The 21,202-nt window shown below is 39.1% G+C and overlaps 1 long non-coding RNA gene across 1 annotated transcript; it reads left to right on the top strand.

Moving 5' to 3' along the window:
• Positions 1-1,204: 1,204 nt before the first annotated feature.
• LOC144220617 (uncharacterized) lies at positions 1,205-20,002 on the top strand. Its single transcript, XR_013331798.1, has 2 exons — positions 1,205-1,261; positions 19,386-20,002. It is a non-coding gene; the product is annotated as an uncharacterized LOC144220617 (long non-coding RNA).
• The last annotated feature ends 1,200 nt before the right edge of the window (positions 20,003-21,202 follow it).

Here is a 21,202-nt window from a genome sequence, read left to right as displayed (position 1 = left end):
GTGGCTGACACTAGTAAGTGAAATTTGCAACGCCCTAGTGGAGGTCCGGGCCAGGACCTCCGGCGAGAGCCCTAAGCCCCTTCCGTCTTCTGGGGTCATCCCAAGAGTCCTGCTCAGTGCATTTCTCCGGTAGGCGCGTGTCACTCCCCGTACCTGCCACCTGCCTGCTTTGTCCCTCTTATCCTGGTTGCCCAAACCCACGCTCCGCCGCCCCGCAGTGAAGCGCTCGGAAAAGGCCGCCACGCTCGGGTCGGGACCGAAGGAGGGAGACAAGGTGCGGACCCCGAGGCCGCACCTGTGCTGTCTCGGTTCTGCTAAGAGGGCAGCACCTCCTCTCGCCTCCAGCCCTACTCCAAACCTTCACTCACGCCAGGGGCCCCTTCAGCACCGACCTCACGACCGCCAGCGAGGGCTCGAAATGCGGAGTGCCGCGGCTTTCAAAATCCCGGCTCCAACTTCAGCGCCCCGGCGCCCGAGTGTTCCCGGGATGGAGAAGTTGCCACTAACTTCCTAGGCCCCTCTCCGCCGCCGCTCCCACCCAGCCGCGCGGGCGGGGGGCGGAGGAAGGAGGAGACGGACCGGGGAAGGATGCTGAGCTCACTTGCGATCCGGCGGGGAAGGGCTCTGCTCCCCCAGTCTACTCCGCCGGGCACCTTTATGCCAGCCCAGCTCCAGGGCGCACGGAGGGGTTTGCTTTCCCTTTCCCGTTTGCTCCCTTCGGTCTTTTCGGCTCCCCTTTTCTCTTCCAAGAGGGGTCATACTGATGACCCGAAGGAGTTTGTTCAGCCAGGATTTGTTGGGCAGGTGTGTTAGTGTGCCCACACCCTGAGAGAGAATGAATGGCATCTCCAAGTCCCCCGTTCCGGGTGCTCTCCCATGCTCTACCTGCCCACCCCTCCGGGGTCCGGCTGCCCACGAGGGAAGGGGCCCCGAAAACCCCTGCCCACGGACGTCCACAAGAGAGGAGCCGCGTCGCCCCAAGAAGGGGCGCCGTGGGTGGGTGTTACGNTCACTCAGGCCTGGGCTTTGGGGGCGGCGGTGGCTGCGGAGTGCGGGCCCGCGACCAGGAACAGCTCCCCGGGCGGGCGCGCCGGCGTCGGACTTCCGAGGCGGCGGCTTCTGCCTCCTGTGCTGCCGCCGCCGGAGCTGCGGCTGCCGCGGAAGTTAATTGCAACTTGACTTCAAGTTGTTTTCTTTCNGAGGGCGGGCGACAGGCGCGCGCTGGGATTGGCGCCGAAGACCGGACCCTCAGCCGCTAGGGGTAAGTGTGGGCGCCTGGGAGTGCGCTTAGGGGTGCGCGGCGCGGTTCTCGACGCCAGCCAACCCTGCCCCCTCACCTCTCCCGGGCCCCCACCATGCGCACCCCTCCTCTTGCAGCCTGCGGCTTCCTCTTGTTGTTCGTTGTTTGGCTGGGCTTTTTTTGGGGGGGGGGGGGAGGCGGGGGANTGTATCGCTACCCACTAGGGTCATGTGGAATCATTTTTTCTCTTATCAGTGTTCGGCCGAGAAGATCTTTTCTAGGGGGCCTGCTTCCCTTACAGCCTGCGCTGTCCATCTCCCTCCACCCTACCTTAGCCCCTTTCAGCACCCCATCCAAGAGCGAGGACCCCAACTGAGAAGCACGTGGCGGGAGGAAAAGGGGGGCACTCAGGCAGACCCCCACGCCGCTCCTCTGCCTCTGTGTCTAAGATGTATTCTCCCGTCGGCATCTGTACTTCTTTGCAATCCCCTGAGGAGAGACCCCCTAAACTGGGGTCCAGTTCATCCAAAAAGCTGGCAGCAAAGGGGGCAAGTGGTGAGAATGTAATGACAGGGGGCTGGCGGACGAGAGGGCCAAGGAGCCTTCCCGAAAGGTGAATGAAACTCCAAAAAACCTCTGCAAGAGCAGAGTGACTTGGAGGTTCGGGACCCCAGGCTAGGGAGAAAGGGTAAGGGTTAGGGTCAACTTTGCCCCCCTCCTCCTCCCCTCCTCCACCNCGCTCTCACCCCCTCCCAGCTCCATGGAAGCTAACAGGTCTTTTGTGTTGTGTTGTGCCGTCTTTGGGAAATTTGCATTGAGCATGACAACAGAAAATTACTACTGCTTACTCAAAGTTAAGGGGTTTGCAGAAAGAAAAAAAAAGTCTACTTTTTTTTTTTTCTTCGTGCGTGTAGTTGTTAGGCTCAGCGCTTAAACTGCAAAACGTCAGTTTGTAACAATAAGGACTGTAGAGCCGCCTCGGTGTATTTTTAGAAGCTGCACTTTCCTGAGTTGCTTTCACACAAGGCTTGCTCTCTCTTTAAGTCCCCATACAGAATTGTATTTAGAGAGGAGGAAACTATGGAAGCGGGAAGGAGGTTGCTAAGATCTCCATCCCGCCAGCGCAGAGCACTGTTTGCAGTGAAGTTCCTGGAAAGTGACTGTGGGCTGAGAATTCAGTTTTTCCTAAAAGCTCTGTTAGGTCCTCTTCTGTCAGATGTCTATGAATAAAGCACGCCGGGAAAATCCTCCTATCCGTGCAGTCTTATTTTATCTTTTACACAGTGGTTGATTCTGCTTTCAAGTCCTGGTAACAGCACATCAACTGTGCTGTATTTTTGTGTGGTTTTTCTAAATAAAGGAGGGTAGTTCATGTATCCATGCTGCTTTCTGATATGCCAGTTCTTTCCTATGGTGGGTATTGGATTCACTGGAATGTCCGTCTTTTTCAGTTGGTTGTCACTTTATGCAGAGACAACAATTCCAAGGACCTGAGGTTATTAAAAGTTTATGAATTAGTGTTTTAGAGAACTAGCGCCTCGTGCGCCTCATTTCTAAGACGCAAGTGCCCACCTCAACTTCTAGTTCTGAAAAACAAAACAAAAAGGTATAAATGCCACGGGTGAAAACAAAACCCAAGGTTTCCTTCCTGGACCACCTTATGCATCCGTAGGACCCAAGAGATGCCAAATCCTCCTGCCTCAATTTACCAAAATGCCAAATTGCCTCACTAGTACCAGTATCTCCATCTGGGAATGCTATCAGGTTTGGACTGGAAGAATTCTCAGTTTTTAATTACTGCTTATTAGCAATTTCTTATAGCAGGCAGCCGATTCTCCAATTCTGAAAGGCTGAAATGAAGCTTACAGAAATTGAAATACAAAAACAGAATTGTTTTTTTTTCTCTCTTACACTCTCTTACATACTCATTTATTTATTCCTTAGAGTTATCAACTAAGTCCCCCGAATTTAAGGTATTATATGCTCCCTTACATTAAGCCATGGGAACATTTTGCCCCAACCTTGTGAATTTGCTTTTTTCTCCATAAATAGTCTTGAACAGAGAGCTCACAGGCTCCATTATAAAAACAGAATTATGTAATGATGGGTACAGTGCATTAAGTAACATAACTTGATAAACTCTTTTGTAAACCTTGCCCCGTGGCACATAGTAGGAATACATTAAATACTTTCACTGAATTATGATGCTAATGAAATATTGTAATTGGCCACAGATTCAATGGTACTAGGGTAAGGCACTTTTTTTTTTCCAGAAGAAAAAGGTATTTTGCCTGAAAGTTATTAGGGTAATACATTTGTGCTCCTAGATTTTTTTTTTAACAAGTCCAAATCTAATTTAAATGGTTGAAAGACAAGTAAATCTGAAACATATCAAATGGTTAACAATAATAGCTAGTGTCAAAAGCTGATTCTTTTCCTAGGAGAATAGACAACAAATCTTGCTTACTAAATAGTGCAAGAAAGATGCAAAGGAGGGATAAAACAGTACTGGCCTGCAAAGAATTTGGTGGAGACATGACATCAAAATGTGAAAAGACAACTCCGTGGATCAGCGAATAGATGGAATCAAAGGCCTATTTGAGAAACTAGATTTGAGGAAATAGACATCCTGCATTCCCAGGTTGAAATGTGTTTTTGGAGGTACTTTGTCTGCCAAACCTTCAGGGGCTATCAGTGCAAACACCCTGAATAAAGGGTAATTCACCACTTACCCACCCAAAGGCAGGGATTTTATCTCCAGAAGAGTTACCACAGGGTAAAGTTCAATGTATATTGTGTATATAAATGAGGAATATACCAAGTAATTCATTCCATCATTGTACAGTTTATTCCATCTTTTAAAACACTGAACAAAATTGAGGCAGACTTTGCTCAGACTTTCAACCCTAAAACTCCTAAATCCTATAGACCCTAAAACTTTCAGCCATCAGTCTTAGTTCTGCCATTTGCAGCAAAACAGAGCGAATCTGTTACACTAGTCAGGAAAGTCTATCTTATGGCAGCATAACAAATGATTGCAATGTTTAGTGACCTGGATGGCAAAAATTGTTTTCTTGGTCATGCTGATTCCACGCCTCCTCATTCAGGGTCCCAGGCTGACAGAATAGCTGCCATCTTGAATGTTTCATGTTGCTATGGCAAAAATAAAGGTCATTTAAATACTGTGGCCGGAAGTGACACACGTCATTTGGGCTCACAACTAATTGGCTAGGACTGTATCATCACAATGAGGCCGGATACAGCCTATCTTGAGCCCCAAAGTAGAGAGCCACGGTGCCCAGGTTTAAGGGCTAACATACTCTTAAGGGCCCTTGTGCACTGAATCCTCTAACTGAGCCATCCCACCCTGCTCCTTTGTGGCCCAGATGTCCCATTCTTCAGAGTAAATACTGCCAGAGACGCCACCAAGTTCTAGGGAGGCATGCTATGACTTCTTTCACCATCTTTTCTCTTTGAATGCAAGACTCCAGTCCCACCCCTCCCCCAACAGATTGCAGTGCCCAAATCAATTTTAAGTCGGTCTCTATATATTCCCTAATATTATATGTATTTTAGTTTTTCAAGACTTGTTTTCCGAGAAAGGGTACGATGAACAGGAACTTTTGAAAAGTGTTATCTGGGAGAAAAAAATGTTATCTGCAGATGTCATGATCGTTATCAAATTTTGAAATTTTTGTCTTGAGTAGTTACTTCCCTTATTTTAAACATCAAAATGTTGCAACACAAATAAATTCTTTTGGAAGTATTCATTCATTCATTCATTCATTTATCCATCTTTTTATTGGTTCAATAAATACTCATTTATTGATGTCAAACACTCTATTAAGGACTGGGTATGTGGAGATGATTGAGAAGTTCTTCTTTTCAAGAAACACATTTTTTAATTGGGCAGACAAAAAGAAAAGTCATTGCAATGCTACTAGAGGCACAAAGTGCTATGGGAACACTTGGGAAGAAGCAAATAACTCTCTGGCAGGATTAAGGAAAGTTCCATAGAGGAGTTGAACGAAGTCCCGAGAGTGAGACTCCCCTAGTCCGAAAAAGAAGATAGAGGATATTTTAAGCAGAGAGAACAGTATGAGTAAAGGCACCGAGGATGACAAAACTTGTTGTTTAGGGAACTACCAGGAGCTCAGTGTGGCTGGAACATGAGGTCTTTGTGAAGGATGAAATCACGCAGCTACAATTTGTGAAGAATCTTGCAGACATGCTATAGAGGTTAGACGTTATCCCATCTATCAGGGATCGCAAACCCTTCCGACTACTCGGGGCCAAGCGTGGACGTAAGTGAGCTGAGCAGACCAAGTTGAGACCATAAGCAGTGGTGGGCACTGTGGCAATCTGGAGGGTATATTCTCTGTCCAGATGGAATAGTCATTGCCAGTGGTGCCCAACGTCACATCTTCCAGGTGCTAAAGAGAAGCTGCTCATTTGGATTTATGTGAAAAATGGAAGTATTCAACGCTGAGGACTTAACCTCGTTTTAAAGTACACCTGTGGGGAGTACACATGTCTACAGACCAAAATCAGCCTAAAGACCGCCAGTCAGATGTCTCCTATTGCATGAGATAGGGAGCCATTAAAGGTTGTAAGGATGGGAGTAGCACCATCAGACCTCTCTAGAAAGATTACTGTGATGGCAAAATGGACAGGGAAAGTCTGGAGCCTGGTAGGCTGTAGTTGATAATCCATAGTATCATTTGAGAGGTGATGCAAAGCTCTTTATAACACTGCCCTTTTTCAGTACATAACTGAAATTTTCAGTACATTCCCGTGCATATGGGAGCACCTGATAAATATTTGAAAAGCTAATGAAGGAAAGAGAAGAAAGCTAAAGTTTTAGAAGGAGGGCACATTTTTTTTGAGGGCCCCTTATACCATATGCTTCCTTCATTAGACTGTTAAATTTTTCAAGAGCACAATGATCTTATTTTGATCATATGTAATTTTTCTATATCTGTGATAAACGTTATTGGTTTTTTAAAAATGCATAAATCATTTAGAGCAGGACATAAAGATCAGCACAGCATCAGAAGGTCTATTATCTAAGACTCATCTTACTGACCCTAACACACTGTAAAGGAATTCTAGCTAAACACATGTCTCTTGTACCAGGCCCTAAAAGTCTGTACTCCCAGGCTCTGTAGAACTACACCAGATCCATCTGTATAGTTTATGCAGGGTTTTGGTGAAGGCCGAACTCTTTATTACTACCCATCAGAGTATATTATAGTTCAATCCATCCCATAGCCAGGTGCCTGAGACTGTCTTGTTGATGTTTAATTTTCAATAAAAAAATTGAGTCCCCTAAACACTGTTTCCAGCTTCCTTCTTGCTTTGAAACCATACTTACCTGCCACTCTGCAGTCCCCAATCCCCCCACTCTCTCATTAACTCCCATTAAATGTTAGAAACACTAGGTACACTTCCTAAGGTACGCTGACTGGTTGTGGGTTATGTTCCCATGGGCCCATCCATATTCTGAAAGCCACTCAGTTTTTTGGACAATCAAGTCTTTAAATTCTTAACAGTTTGGCTCTACAAATTGTCATTTTTAATTGAACTTTCTTGAGGTATAATTTATGGACAATAAAATCTACCTATCTTATGTGTTTCATGAGTTTTGAAGCCAGAGAAGCAGCATAAGTGAATTATAATATTTTAAGTGAACTTCAGGGGGAAATATACACACAGACTACATCTATTTATATGGATGGGTCGATAGACAGATAGAGAGGCCTTACAATCCAACTACTGGGATTGTAATCCTGGTTCAACTGGTTACTGCTTGCATACCCTGACCAAGTCTCTTCGCTTTCTGCCTCTACTTCCTCATGTGTGTGAGGGGATTATAATTGTACTCACCTCCTAGAGTTAGCAAATGCCAGTGGATCAACACAGCTAGTAGTCAATAGAGACTAACCCTGTTTTCTTTTGTTACTGTTGTTATTGTCATTATTATTCTAATACAGAGGAAATCCTGGGATGTAAACAAGAAAATGAATTGACTGGAATGTAAGTGGGGTAGAAAGAAGCAAGTACCTCCTGGGTGACTTGCTGGTATGCTAAGGGGACTCAAAGCCAGAGAATAATTAATGGCCTCTATTTTTGGAATATTTATTTTTTACTGAAGGATTTTGGAAGAAATAATTTTTCTATTAAAACAGCTACACGTACAGTGGAATGCTTTCTCTCTTCTCTAACTTTTCTGGAAATGTTTGCAAAGCCCAGAACATATTCACTAGTAACATTTATCTTAAAATTGTTAAAGTGCCTCCTGCTTTTATATGCTACGAATGCTGACTGAATGTAGAATCTTCGCCATTAGTAAATGTTTACATTTTAGATGAAAAGTGTGTTGGAGTAGGAAAAAAGTATTAGAGCATGACCTTGGGGAAATCAAGTCACTAGGAAGAAAAGAGACCTGGACTCTAGTTCTGATTCCATAACTAACCCACTAGTTTGTTGATGACAGCATCAGGATGGGGACCTTTGTTCTTTTCACTCCTAATTCCCACATACCAGTTGATCTCAAACGTTAGTGTGTATAAGAATTAAATGGAATGCTTATTTAAAATGCATATACCTTGGCTCCAGGCCCATTAATTTTGATTTGATAGAAAGAAGTGGGGATCCAGAAATCCAAATAATAAATGAAGGTTTTGTTTCACTTTTTATCCTTCTCTCTCTCTGTCTGTCTGTCTCTCTCTCTCTCTCTCTCACACACACACACACACACTGGAAAATACAGTGTAAAGAGTGTTTTAGGCATAATTAGATCAACCTGCTTAAACCATGTCACCAACTATTTCTTGTTTCTCCTTTCTTCTGTGTCAACTTATGTTTTGCCTTCGTTCTTGGTCTAGTTTTCCCTTTACTATAGTAAGCTAGTCCCTCCAAGCTTCCATTCTTCTGACAAGGAAACTCCAAAAAAAAAGAGCATTCCTCTTTCTCAGTGTCTAGCAAAAGAACTAGACCTGACTGTGACTGGATCAGCTTGTATCAGGTATTCATACCTGCATTTATCACCCTAGTCAGGGCATGTGTTTCTTTAACTCACCAGCTTTGGGTCAGATGCACACCTTGGACTTTAGGAGTACAGCCACCCTACCCAAATTGTGTAGGATGGGAGTGGGGGAGGTATTGTTCTCCAAGATAAATTGGGGGTAATTTTTCCAGAAATAGGGAATGCTTATTGGCCAAACCTATAGATTTCCATTCACTACTGTAAATTTTTTAGAAGTACTTAGATGAGAATGAGTCAATTGTTATGGCAAATGTATAACCAGTGTGCCAAGTTATTGAAGCTTTCAGCCTTAAAGGTGACCCACCAGGGCCTGGGAAAGGCTTAGGAGGCTCAGAGTGCCTGACCCAGTTGGTTCATACATTGACCCTAGAGGTTTTGGCAAATGTTAAACATTTTCTATGTGCGCTACGAAGATGATTTGTATGCAGGTCATCTGTGACTTACACATTGGGAATCAATGGATTTTGAGATTGTGTTTTGAGGTCATCTCAAACATACAATAATATTATTTCTTTTTGGATCTTCATGAGACAACTTGGAAGTTGGCTTATACAATTGAAAGGACAGTAAAAGTTCTAGGTATGTACACAGAAGAGGGATGAAGAGACAGGACCAGCAGTTGAATCCTGCTTTGACTTGGTTATCAGTTTTGTTTTATTTATCATTCTTGGACATATGTAATTTGTTTCATCTAAGAGATAGAGTCCTAGCCTAGATCTCAGCATGCCTGGCTCCTTTTAATGTTTGGAACATAAATCGATGTACATTATACAGACAATGGAAAGGAGTAAAGCTGGCAACAGCATGGAACAGAAAACCAACTTGACTATTAGTCATGAGATAAGTTTTAGGTATATTAACCTACAAGTTTATGGAAGAAGTGAATTCTGATGAATGAATTATTAACTCATTCTTTGTTAAGTGTAGAAGTTACTATTATTTTCTTAACCTCATTAATAAAGTCAATAAAATAAAATAAATTTGTGTCAGCATTTTAGTATTGAGTCATTAATTTCAGATGGTTTCAGATCTGCCAACTTTCACCTCCACTAAAGCAACCCCACACACAAAATATTTTCAACAAATGGTGCTAGAATAACTAGATATCCATGTAAAAAAAAAAAAAAAGCAAGCAAACAAACAGAAAACCTTGATCCCTACCTCACACCATATACAAAAATTCATTGACAGTGGATTATAGACCTAAATGTGGAAGTTAAAACCATAAAGCTTTTAGAGGAAAACATAACTTGGAGATAGACAAGTTTCTTAGACAAGCCATAAAAGCAATAACCAATAAAAGAATGACTCGCTAAGTTACATGTTAAAATTAAAAACTTCTCACCTGAAGGAAAGCAGGGGGATGAGGAAAGCCTAAAGATCCATGATTGAGCAGTCATTACCAACAGTGGTATCTTCTCTCCTGTGCATTAGTTCAAGTTGACTTATAAGTGATAGAAGCTGACTCTGTGACTTAAGAAAAAGAGAAAAGCACACTGGGGCTTTTCGTGGAGTCCAAAGTCAAGGGTGCAGTGGGGTTTCAGGAACAGATGTACTTAAGTGCTACAGGGAACCCAGTCAATCCTCTCTCTCTCCGTGTTTCTTCTCTGTCTTTCTCATGGCAACACAGCTCCCTCCTTTCCTCAGTTACATAGTAAATCATGGTTGCCGGTTGTTCCTGAGCTATATGTGTTGCAGTCAAGCCACCCAGAGAAAGGCCCATCGTTCTGTTGTTCACAGTTCTTAGGGATGAGTCTGATTGGCTCACTTGGATTCAGTGACCACCCTTAGTCTCATAAACTGTGACCAAAGGCAGGATGATACTTAAGAAACATAGCAACTCCTTTTATCCATGGAAATGTAGGTTGAAAAGAAATAGCATTCCAGTTGATATTCTCTCTACATTTTCTCTTTACTTGACAAAAGACAGAGTTGATGGAAGTGTGTACTTGGTCAGTTTTTTGTTTTGGTTTTTACAAATAGTTTATTGTCAAGTTGGTTTCCATATAACACCCAGTGCTCATTCCCACAAGTGCCCTCCTCCATGTCCATCTCCCCCCTTCCTCCCATACCCATCAGTCCTCAGTTTGTTCTCAGCATTCAAGAGTCTCTCATGGTTTGGTCAGTTTGTAATGAGCACTAGTTTTGGTGTATTGATACACTATCCCTTTGAGTATCTAATATCGGCATCTCTGTGTCTCTACCAGCTGACTGATATATATTAAGGACCATAAACAAAATTAGTTCATGTTTAAAATGGTCACATTTATTTGTAAATTATTAGCCAAGATCTATTCAAATGCAGACATGCTTTGTTCTAGTCTGGATATACAATAAAATTAATTTAAATAACTTTAATCAGCTTCAAAAACAGCAAATTCCAAGACAATTAGGTTAACTTTAAGAACTCATATTTATTGAGTTAACAGATGGTAAATTAAAAAACAATGAAGCTAATTTTTAAAATCATTCATTGAATTAAAAAAACAGACATTTAACAAAACTGTTTTTAAGCTGTTTTTTCATCCCAATATGCATATTTTAAGATTCCAATTTGGCGAACTTCTGGGAAGACACCAAATGAGTTGCAGTATATGAACATTCTTCCAGTGAATTACTTTTTTAAACAGGATTTAGAACCACCTGAGAAAGAATTTTATGAATCAACAAGAAAAATACAAGAAATAAGCGTATTCTAGAGATTGGAAGGAATAGAGTCTACCTCATCAATTCCAGTGTACTCTCTAACATGCTCCTGTGGCCTTCTATGTTGCTGGCCCTGACACACTTTGGTGGGAGTTTCCTGTGCTAGCTGAATGAAAGTTATTCCTGGCCAGAATTGCATTTCTGCATTTTAATGGTCAAATGGAAGACTTCTCTTCAAAGGCTTGGGCCTAGTGCACCAATGACTTGGAATATATTGTAAATTCTAGAAGCTGACTCTGTAAGCTTATAGGAAAAGGGGAATTTTATGGAAATGCACTGAGGACATGGGGTCTTCTCCCTGTGGGCTCTCACTTTGTTGGATCTCCTTGCAGCTTTTGGAAATAGAGCAAAGAACATATCCTAACACATGAAATATACCAGAAACTGGTTGTTTCCCTATGCAAGTTCAATCATTTCTCCCACTTCCTGTGGTTTTATAGATAGAATTGGAGATAACATCATGGCTAAATTAAGATACATCACTTGCATTGTACTTACTATGATTCGTTTTAACATGATGGCATATTGAAAACTATAGTTATATATGTAGAAATGCAGTTATCACATAAAAATATTTGAAATAGATTTGTTTGTATGGCTGGTTGATCAATTGGTGTTAAAGTTTTTTCTTTACCATGGAGAGTTGCAAACTAAAATATAATTTATTTATTTATGGGTCCTAGTAACCCATTGTCTAAAATTAGTTTTACTTTATGTTGTAAGTCTTACATTACTTGGTCAGTAATATTGATAATCGTATTTCCTGGTTTTGGTAGGCCAATTTATTATTTACAGTTTGAGTTTCAAGCACTTAGAAACATAAAAACACATTATTATTGAAATTACAGTAGTAAAAATAATTTTATTGCATAAATATGTTATTGCATTTGAAACTACTTACCCACAGCCCCTTTTCTCCTTGAAACAGTTTTAATAATAACCTTCTGATAATAGGAGGCTTTTTAGGAATGTAATTATAACAATATAGTGGGATGGACTGTATTGTTTTTAATTAAACAAGGACAGGTAAAAATAAGAATAAATTGTGACTAAATGAAAAATTCAGGAAGTGAAATTTCTGTTTGCAGAAATAGAAATTAGGGATATAGAAGAAGAACTTCATAGCTAGTCTGAGCATCCAAAGGAAATGAAAAAAAGTTAAAAGGTAAGAGGAAATTGGATAGACAAATTTTGGAGATTTAACTTAGAATGTAAGCTCCTTGAGAGCAATAAACATCTTATTAATGTAACCCCACCCCTAACAGAGGGCTTAACACACAGTATATGCTATTAGTATTAGATAAACATTTCTTATATTTTAGAATAAAATAATGGGTGTTCCCTTGAAAATAGAGCATGTGGATCAGAAGGAAAAATCAAAGTTTGTAATTTTTTCTATATAAAAACTGCACTAACATTGTAAGATTTCTTTTGAGCAAAATTAAGAAGTAGAGATAAATGCCTAGTCATAGCCTGGAAATTTTTAAATTTCTAGAACAAACAAAATTCCTAGAAGTATCTAAGAAAACAGATCCATTTGTCATTTGTCTTCATATTCTTTTACAGAACTGGAGCTTTTTTAAGACTAAAGGTAAAGTTTTACATAATTTTAAGTAAAACAAGTTTGATTCTCTAACTTTTATGCCTACCCAATTATTGGCCCATACATAAAAGCAACAGAAGAACATTTTTAACATGGGAGGTGTTAAAAAGTATAACAACAAAGGGTACTTACTGCAAAAATTGCAGAGATACCATCCAGATCCCTCAGTGGTCGGATACATAAAAAATCAAGAATGGGAAATTTCAGGAAAAAGCTTAGTCTTAACATAGCATTGAAGGTGAAGACAAAGTAATAAATGAATAAATGTAGTCAAAATTGAAATGAATTTAAAATTGATGTTGATGACTAGATGTTCTTCTTTACTAAGGGAACAAGTTTTTCAATAAAATAATCCTAAACATTTTTTTTAAATTTTTAAATGAAGAGTCTGTTACTAATAACCACACTGTATTTAAAAAAAGAGGTGGAGAAGCATTAGAAGTTGCTGCTTTAGTTTTAAATCTTTAGATAAGAATGCATTTAGGATAGTCATGAACAATTTCAAATAGATACTAGTTGGGTGGGAAGAAAAATATCTTTTGTAAATAATTGTAGAAGATAAAAATAAACAGAACAGTCCAGAAGACAAAGTGGAAAGGAAACAATAAGGAATTATTGAAAATAAGAAACTATAAAATAAGTGCAGTCAAGCTTAAAAATTATGACAAGTATAAATGTCTTAAATTTCTTTATTCAAATGGAAAGATCTTCACATTAAATTAAAATGAAAGTCGTATGATATGGTGGTGCCTAATAGAGTTATACTTAAAGAAAAATGACATAGAAATGCTTTTTAAAAGGGCAAAAATTTTCAGCCTAACATGCTCACATCTAAATCAGATAAAGCAATAGAAGAATTATAAAAGAGACGATTTTATAATAATTATTAATAAAATATTAGTAAAGGAATAATGACACTGAAGAATAAGGATTAAATGACTGTAAACATAAAATAATTTAATGTGCTTTTTAAAAATGCAGTGGAGCTCCATCATAGCAAAACAGTGAAAATAATGTATATCCAAGTAGCAGTACAAAAGTTTACAAAATTAGAAACTTAAACTAATGACATATTTCATATTGGCAAATTAAATAAGAAGTAAGTTATTATTATGATAGATTGCTTTTTAAAGTGTTGGATAAAATTTAACAATTGTTTCCTGATAAAATGATAAAAAGAAAAAATAAACTGTTTAACATGATAATAAATTTTTTTAGCCAATAGTCAAAATTAATATAAAAATGCTAGAAGTACACATGCTTAAAAACTGAGGTGGGGTAGAAGTTGGTATAGTGGTTCTGCCATAGTAATTGTTATTAAACATTGTTTTAAAGCCCTTATCAATATAATAAAACATGCTAAAGAAAAAAGAGCTAAAAGGAGTGAAAAAATATACCTTGAAAACCCAAAGGAGTGAAAAAAAATGTGTATAGCCTAATAAATTTGTGAAATCTTGGCAGACATATGACTCTTAACATAAACCAATAGTATTTCTAAATATTAGCAACCATTGACTTAAACATAAACCTCTAAGAGATTTATTTTACAAGAACAACAAGATATATAAAACTCTGAGTTTAAACAAAAATATGTTACCTATCTAGATGAAACTATTGGAGATCTATAAGAATATTAAGTTAATCAAAAGATTGGTTTCTGATTTTAAAAAGATAACATTTTTAAATTAATTATTTCCAAAGTATAGATTTAATGGGGAATCTAGTAATCATGTCTCTTCTGTTTTTCACATTTTGAGGTAATGGTGAGAGGAACTTGATTTTGAAATAAATCTGGAAAAGAAAGTAGGCAAGAATAGGAGAAATCATTTCTAAGAAAGAAAAGTAATGAGGACAGACTAGTCTTACCAAATATTAAAATATATTATAAAGTTATAATAACTAAAACCATGTGATACTGGCATCAAAATAGATTAATTAGGCAAAATAAGTGGTTAAAAATTATATAATAACAAAATATTTGATAATGTTAGAACACAAACCAATGGAAAGGAAATATATTTTACAGTGTATGGACTGATTAACTGGAAAAAAACAATTTTTTGTAACTCATGATACACAAAATAGCAACACTTAAACCATAGGAAATCTAAAGGGACTTGTTTTTAAGGGCCTTGTTAGAATACATAACAAATTGCAAAGTGAAAAATAAAATAGATTTGGTTATATAAAGACAGCAAGAAAACAAACAAACAGAAGGTGAGGTACAATTATTTGAACATAACAAAATGGTTAATAATTATATTATTAACAGAAGCTCATACAAACTCCACAGCTGGGAGCTAATACATGAGATAAGAATAGAATCCTATTTAGCCAATATAGAAGATAAGACTAAAATCACGTTTCACAAAAGATGAAATATAACACATTTGCAAACATGAAAGCATTCAGCCTTGCTAATAATCAATTGAATATATACTAAAACAAAAATAAGCTGTATTTAGGTTTAATCAATTATTTTTTTAAAAAAATTTTAATGTTTTATTTATTATTGAGATATAAACAGAGCATGAGTGGGGAAGGCTCAGAGAGAGAGGGAGACACAAAGTCTGAAGAAGGCTCCAGGCTCTGAGCTATCAGCACAGAGACCGAAGCGGGGCTCGAACTCATAACTGTGAGATCATGAGCTGAGCCAAAGTCAGATGCTTAACCAACTGAGCCACCCAGGCACTCCAGGTTTAATCAATTATTTTAAAATTAATGTCAAAGGTTTACATTCCCAGCTGGTACGGATTATTTTCATTTAGATAAATTTGTCCTCTAGAGAAAGTGGAAAACCTGGATAAAACCTAGCAAATATTTGTTTGGAAGCATCCTAGAGCTTCAGGGTGGAGAGGATTTGAGAAGCCAAAAACCCAGAGAGTAGGCAATCCAAGAGAGATCTCACTTACATAACCACCCATTAGAAGCTAAGGTAAAACACCACTTGACAAAGATATGATCACTCAGAGGCTCAAATTATCTTTACAATTTTTCATACACAATGTCTGACAATAAAATTACCAGTCATACTTGTAGACCAGATAACAGACTTTAAAATATCTGTAATTAATAAATTAACAAAATTAGATGAGCAGATAGGGAATTTCCGCATATTATTGGTAACTATATAAAAACCGAATGGAAATTCTTTACCTAAGAAATAAACTGACAAATTAAAAATTCAATGGATGAGTTTAAGAACAGATTAGAAACAGTTGAAGAACAGATTGATGAACTGGAAGACAAAGCAATAGAAAATTAATGTTAGTACCCAGAGTTAGCAAGGTACACTGGAAAATAGTTTCTTCTTACATAATTGGTAGCATATAAATCTATGTAACACTTTTTGGAAATGCTTTGGCAGTATAAATCAGATATTAGAACAAAAAAAGAGGGGCACTTGGGTGGCTCAGTGTTGAGCATCTGACTTCAGCTCATTTCATGAGCTCACAGTTCATGAGTTTGAGCCCCACATTTGGCTCCCTGCTGTCAGCCTGTCAGTACAGAGCCCACGTTGGACCCTCTGTCCCCTCTTTCTGCTCCTTCCCAACTTGCGCTCTCCCCAAATAAATAAATATTTAAAAAAAAAAGATTTGTATGTTTTGATCCAGTAATCTTATATCTGGGAATATCTATTATGAAAATGATTGTATATCCTTATGTATAAGGATGTTCACTATAGACTTACTCATTGTACTAATCATAGTGTCCAATGTTTTAAGTGCAATTAATCCTCACAAAAAACCCAAGGAAGTAGAGGCTGTTATACTAATATCCTCATTTTACAGATGAGAACAGTGAAACCTTGAGAGGTCAAGTAGCTTGCTCAAGATTATGGAGCTAGTGAATAGAGAAACAAACATTTGAATCAGGCTGCCTGCTTCTACAGCCTGCACTTGAACCTGCCCTGGGCTGTCGAAAGCAAGCTAGATACCTAAGAACTGGATACTTGCCAAATAAGCAATATACCCAGTCTATGTAATATTATGCAGGTATTAAAAATGAGCATCACAAACACTTTTAGCACCATGGGAAATACTTCTGATATAATATAAAGAGAAAAAAATCAAAATCCTAGAACTACACCAAATAAAAAATATATACAAATATGATTGAAAGCAAATGTCCCCAAAGGCTAATAACAATTATGTAAGATTAGTAGCACTAGTTTTCCTTTTCTCTTTTTCCATTCTTCATTTTTTCAAAATTTTAATAATGTGTTTTATATATATAATACCATTATATGTATCAAAAGCAGTAGAGTTTCTTGGGTAAGAGCCTGGGCTCTATAACCAAACTGCCTGTGTCACCACTTAATAGGTGTGTGACCTTGAACTTTTGTTTCCTAGTGTCTAAGTTTATCCTATAAAATGAGGATAATTATAGTACCTATCTTGTAGGGTGATTGTAAGGATTAAATGTGCTTAAAATGTATTTAGAACAGTGAAACTGAAACTGAAGTATGTAAGCATGATCTAGTATTGTCATTGTTATTCTACAAACAGGCCTCATTGTTTTAGATCCTGAGTGACCCTACAAAATGATAGGTTCCCCCCGCCAGTCCTTTGATGAACACGTACATTAGCAACAGGTTTTGTTTCTATATATAGATCTTTGTCCTTACTGTGAATTCCCCAAAGCAGAGATGTCTGGGAAGCAAGAACCGTTGGCTGAGGAGACACTTCTGAACACTTTCCAAAAAGTAGTGATAATCAAATGTCTGATATATTTTTTATTTTAGAGAAGTTTGGCCTCCATGCTTTTGTCATATCTCTGAGACATGTGCAAGAGTGATTGAAGTGGCCCCTTGAAGCCAATATTACATGAACATCATCATCAGTGAGTTAGAGAAAGTATTTATCTATTTCCCCAATTTTTACCCTTCTCTGAATGAATGGCATTTTACCGGCTCCCTGATCTGACAGCCCAGGTAACAACAAAAAGTTGTTTAAGAAATAGGACACTTGGTGTGACTTGATTTTTCTGAACTGAACACCCCAAGGGGCCTGAAAATATGCTACAAAACTTTTTTCCACCTAGTAGATCCAAAACGTTTGGGAAATTTTTATAGAATTTCCTCATTCCTTAAAACAGTTGCATTGAAATTGTACAAGAAAAAAAAAAAAAAAAAAAGATCTGTTAGCTGTCCTAATGGCTAATGAAATGATAAGACCTTGCAATAACCCCTGCCAATTAAAAATTAACAGGTGTTTGCCAGGTAGAATATTGCATTACCTGTAAGAGGAAAGGATGCAAATTGGTATTTCACACATTTGTGAGAATAATCACCTTTGATGTGTGTCTCTGGTATTCAAGACATTGGAAGTGTCTGCTCTTGTAAGACTTTGGCTATAGACCCATACAGGTGTGAACCCTCCTAGGTGAGTTAGCTATTTCCTGAGTGTTGTCTGTCTCTTCCTTGCCTCTGTCAAGGCCCCATGATGTTCACTGGCAGTGTCCTTTGCTTAAACTTTCTAAGAATTCTCAGCTCTATGTTATGGTAAATGCCTAACAAATTGCTTTAATAGAGTCGGAGTTTTACACTGTTGCTAAAGTTATTATTCCTTTTGGGGTTATTCACGGAACTAGATTTATCTACCCCCACTTTGTTCCAGGGTTAACCCCAAACCTTTCCCACTCTCTTTTCTAATAATCATGTTCTGACACAAGACTACTTGTTAAGACATTCACTGCCTAAATCGCAGGCCAGCATTTCACAATTAGTGATGACTGGTCACATGAAGGATGAGAAGAGCATGGTAATAGTGAAATTTCTTTCCCTGTTGGCAAAAATAAATCAAAAGTTTCAACCAGCAAATGGTGAATCAATGGCAAGTCAATAATAAGGTGAGAGATTATGTTACTGAAAAATGACCTCAAGATTATTACGATACAATGGATTAATTTCTCATGTAGATAAATGCTGGACAATTTCTTATTGTCATCGTATAATTGGAGGTGATTTCAAGTGTTCTTATTGCCACATGAGCTAATGGAATGGAGATTGGTCCTGTCTCTAACATGCCGTCTATGTCTGAATCTGGGAAAGTTTCTAAACAGTTCTGGGCTTCAGTGTATCCACGTGAAAATGGGAGTGATAGTATTAATCTGTTAGGTTATGAAGGAAAAATGTTGTAACACGAAACACCTGACACCCAGCAATCACTTTAGGAATGCTAGCCCTCCCTACCACTGTTTCCTTAGATAGAAAATAAAGACATAAAACAGAACTCTGCTTTCATCTTCAAGTATATTATTCCTCATGGGTTATTTTATGAATATAATCATTGACTCAGAAACTAAATGGAATTTTCATCTCTCCAACCTTCATTCTTTTACTCCTTTCTCAGAGCTTTAATGAGCATCTACTATAAGCTAAGAAGTAAGTGCTGTGAGAAACAAAAAGGAGAGTGAAGTATCCATTCTATTCTCATGGAGTTTGGGGTCTAGAAAGAGGTTGTATGTATGTATGTATGTATTGAATGCCATTAGAGAAACAAAGTATTATCTTCATTTGTTAAAAGGAGAAATTATTTTACCTGGGGTTATCAGGGAAGGGTTCATGGAGGAGGTAGTGACAGACTAGGCTTTAAAGAAGGGGTACAATTTGGACATTAGGGACAGAGGGGATACAATGAGTCAAAACAGAAGGAATGTGAGTGGGTGGAAAAAACAGTGATCTGAAACTGGAAAAACCTGGCTTGGCAATACCTTGAATGAACTACTCCCCACTTTCAATTTATCTGTGAGATGTGTAAAATAATCTCTGCCCGTTGGTCTTTCAGGGGTCTGAAGATCAGAGGAGAGCTTACATGTGAGATCTCTTTGGAAACCCTGGAGCACTCTGTGAATGAAAAGGGTAAATTTTTTCTCTCTTCCCTTGTACCATAAACTCCATGAGAGGGTTTGACAGAACCAGGTATTTTGTTCTTTAAAAGAAAGTTTGAAGTATATAAAAAAAATACACTGTAAACTTTAAGTATTTACAATTTTTACTTGCCGATTACACATCAGTAAAGAGGGGTAAGTTTTGATAAAACAATGAGCCATTGATTGAAGGAATGAATCCATGAATGCTATGAACTGAATGTCTGTGTCTGCCCCCACCCCCAAATTCATATGTTGACATCCCAACCCCCAATGTGGTAGTATTAGGAGGTGGGGCCTTTGGGAGGTGATTAGGCTCATATGAGTCAGGAGGGTGGAGCTCCATGATGGAGTTTGTGCCTTCCCAAGAAGAGGAGACACCAGCACTTCCCCTTCACCACATGAGGACACGGTGAGAAGGCAGCCATGTTCAAGCCAAGAGGAGGGCCCTCATCAAGAACTGAATCTACTGGTACCTTGATCTTGTACTTCCCAGCCTCTAGAACTGTGGAAAAATAAATGTCTGTTGTTTAAACTGCCCTGTCTGTGATATTCTGTTATAGCAGCCTGAGCCGACTATGACAATAAGTGAGTAAATAAATGAATAAGTAAATGAATGAAATGAAACAAAGACTCAGAATAGGAAAACATACAAAATGAATGAGAAACAAAGGGTTATCTTTGAAAATATGCAGTATAGCTGGGTGTTAGGAGTATAACCCACGGCTGGCTGGTTGGCTGGCTNAAGTTCCTGGCCCCCGCAGCCAGGCCTACTGAGTCTGAAAGTCAGGGGTAGGGCTAGCATGCTGTTTCAGCAATCCCTGTAGATCATTCTGGTGCAAAGTAAAGTTTTGAGAACCATTACTTTGTACTAACATGGGGACTTTGGAAATTATTCTGCTGTAAATTCAGTGTTAATGAAGGGTTTTAGCTGTAGATGGATATAATCAGACCTGTATTTCCAGGATGATGAGGCATGGAGCTTCACCTGAAAGAATTACGGCTTCAGTGTAAGAAGGACTATTGGAGATACTGGAAGACACATTGTATTTGCCAAGCCCCAGAGTGACAGATTTTATTTTTTCCTACTTCCTGATAATATCCGCATCAACAGCTAAGAGGCGGAGTAGAGCAGGCATTGCTCCCAGGCACTGGAGAAACCGGCTTGGTCCGCAGACACCAGGTGGGATGAGAATGTTGAGCTAACCATCAAATATAGTCCTAACTGATCTTGGAGAGGCTTCTTAGTCCTGACCAGCTGTGAGGAAACATCAAATGGAAGCTTCCAGACCAAGATAAATGGGCAGCTGTTCCTAAGACTGACCAAAGTACCTGCACTGGCTGGAAATGCAGCTCTGTATTTAGGGCTGGTGGAGACAGGTCTGCCAAGGCGGAGGGCATTGTGTGGAGGAGAAATCCAAGAGCCTCAGGGGGTAACAGTTACCTTAAGAAAGTCTGGAAGCCCAAGATACAAGCATTGGGTGGGGAGGCAGTGAGGAGAAGAAGGAGGAGGGCTTCTCAGAGTAGGACTGCTCAGATGACCAGTCATCTGGGTTTGCCCAAGACACAGGATGTCCAGGACAATCCCTGACAAACCGGGGCAGTTGGTCACCCTACAAGGGTGCTCCGTCACCTGTGTTGAAGACCATGTGAAAGCAGAAAAGTGACTACTCTACACCTTGTTTCTCGAAATATTGTCCACAGACCAGCAACATCAGTATCACCCGGGAGCTTG

Source organism: Crocuta crocuta, unplaced genomic scaffold, assembly GCF_008692635.1.
Source record: "Crocuta crocuta isolate KB4526 unplaced genomic scaffold, BGI_CrCroc_1.0 scaffold279, whole genome shotgun sequence".
NCBI classification, from domain to species: Eukaryota; Metazoa; Chordata; class Mammalia; order Carnivora; family Hyaenidae; genus Crocuta; species Crocuta crocuta.
The sequence above is the reverse complement of the archived record's forward strand: the minus strand, read 5'-3'. Positions and strand labels throughout refer to the sequence as shown.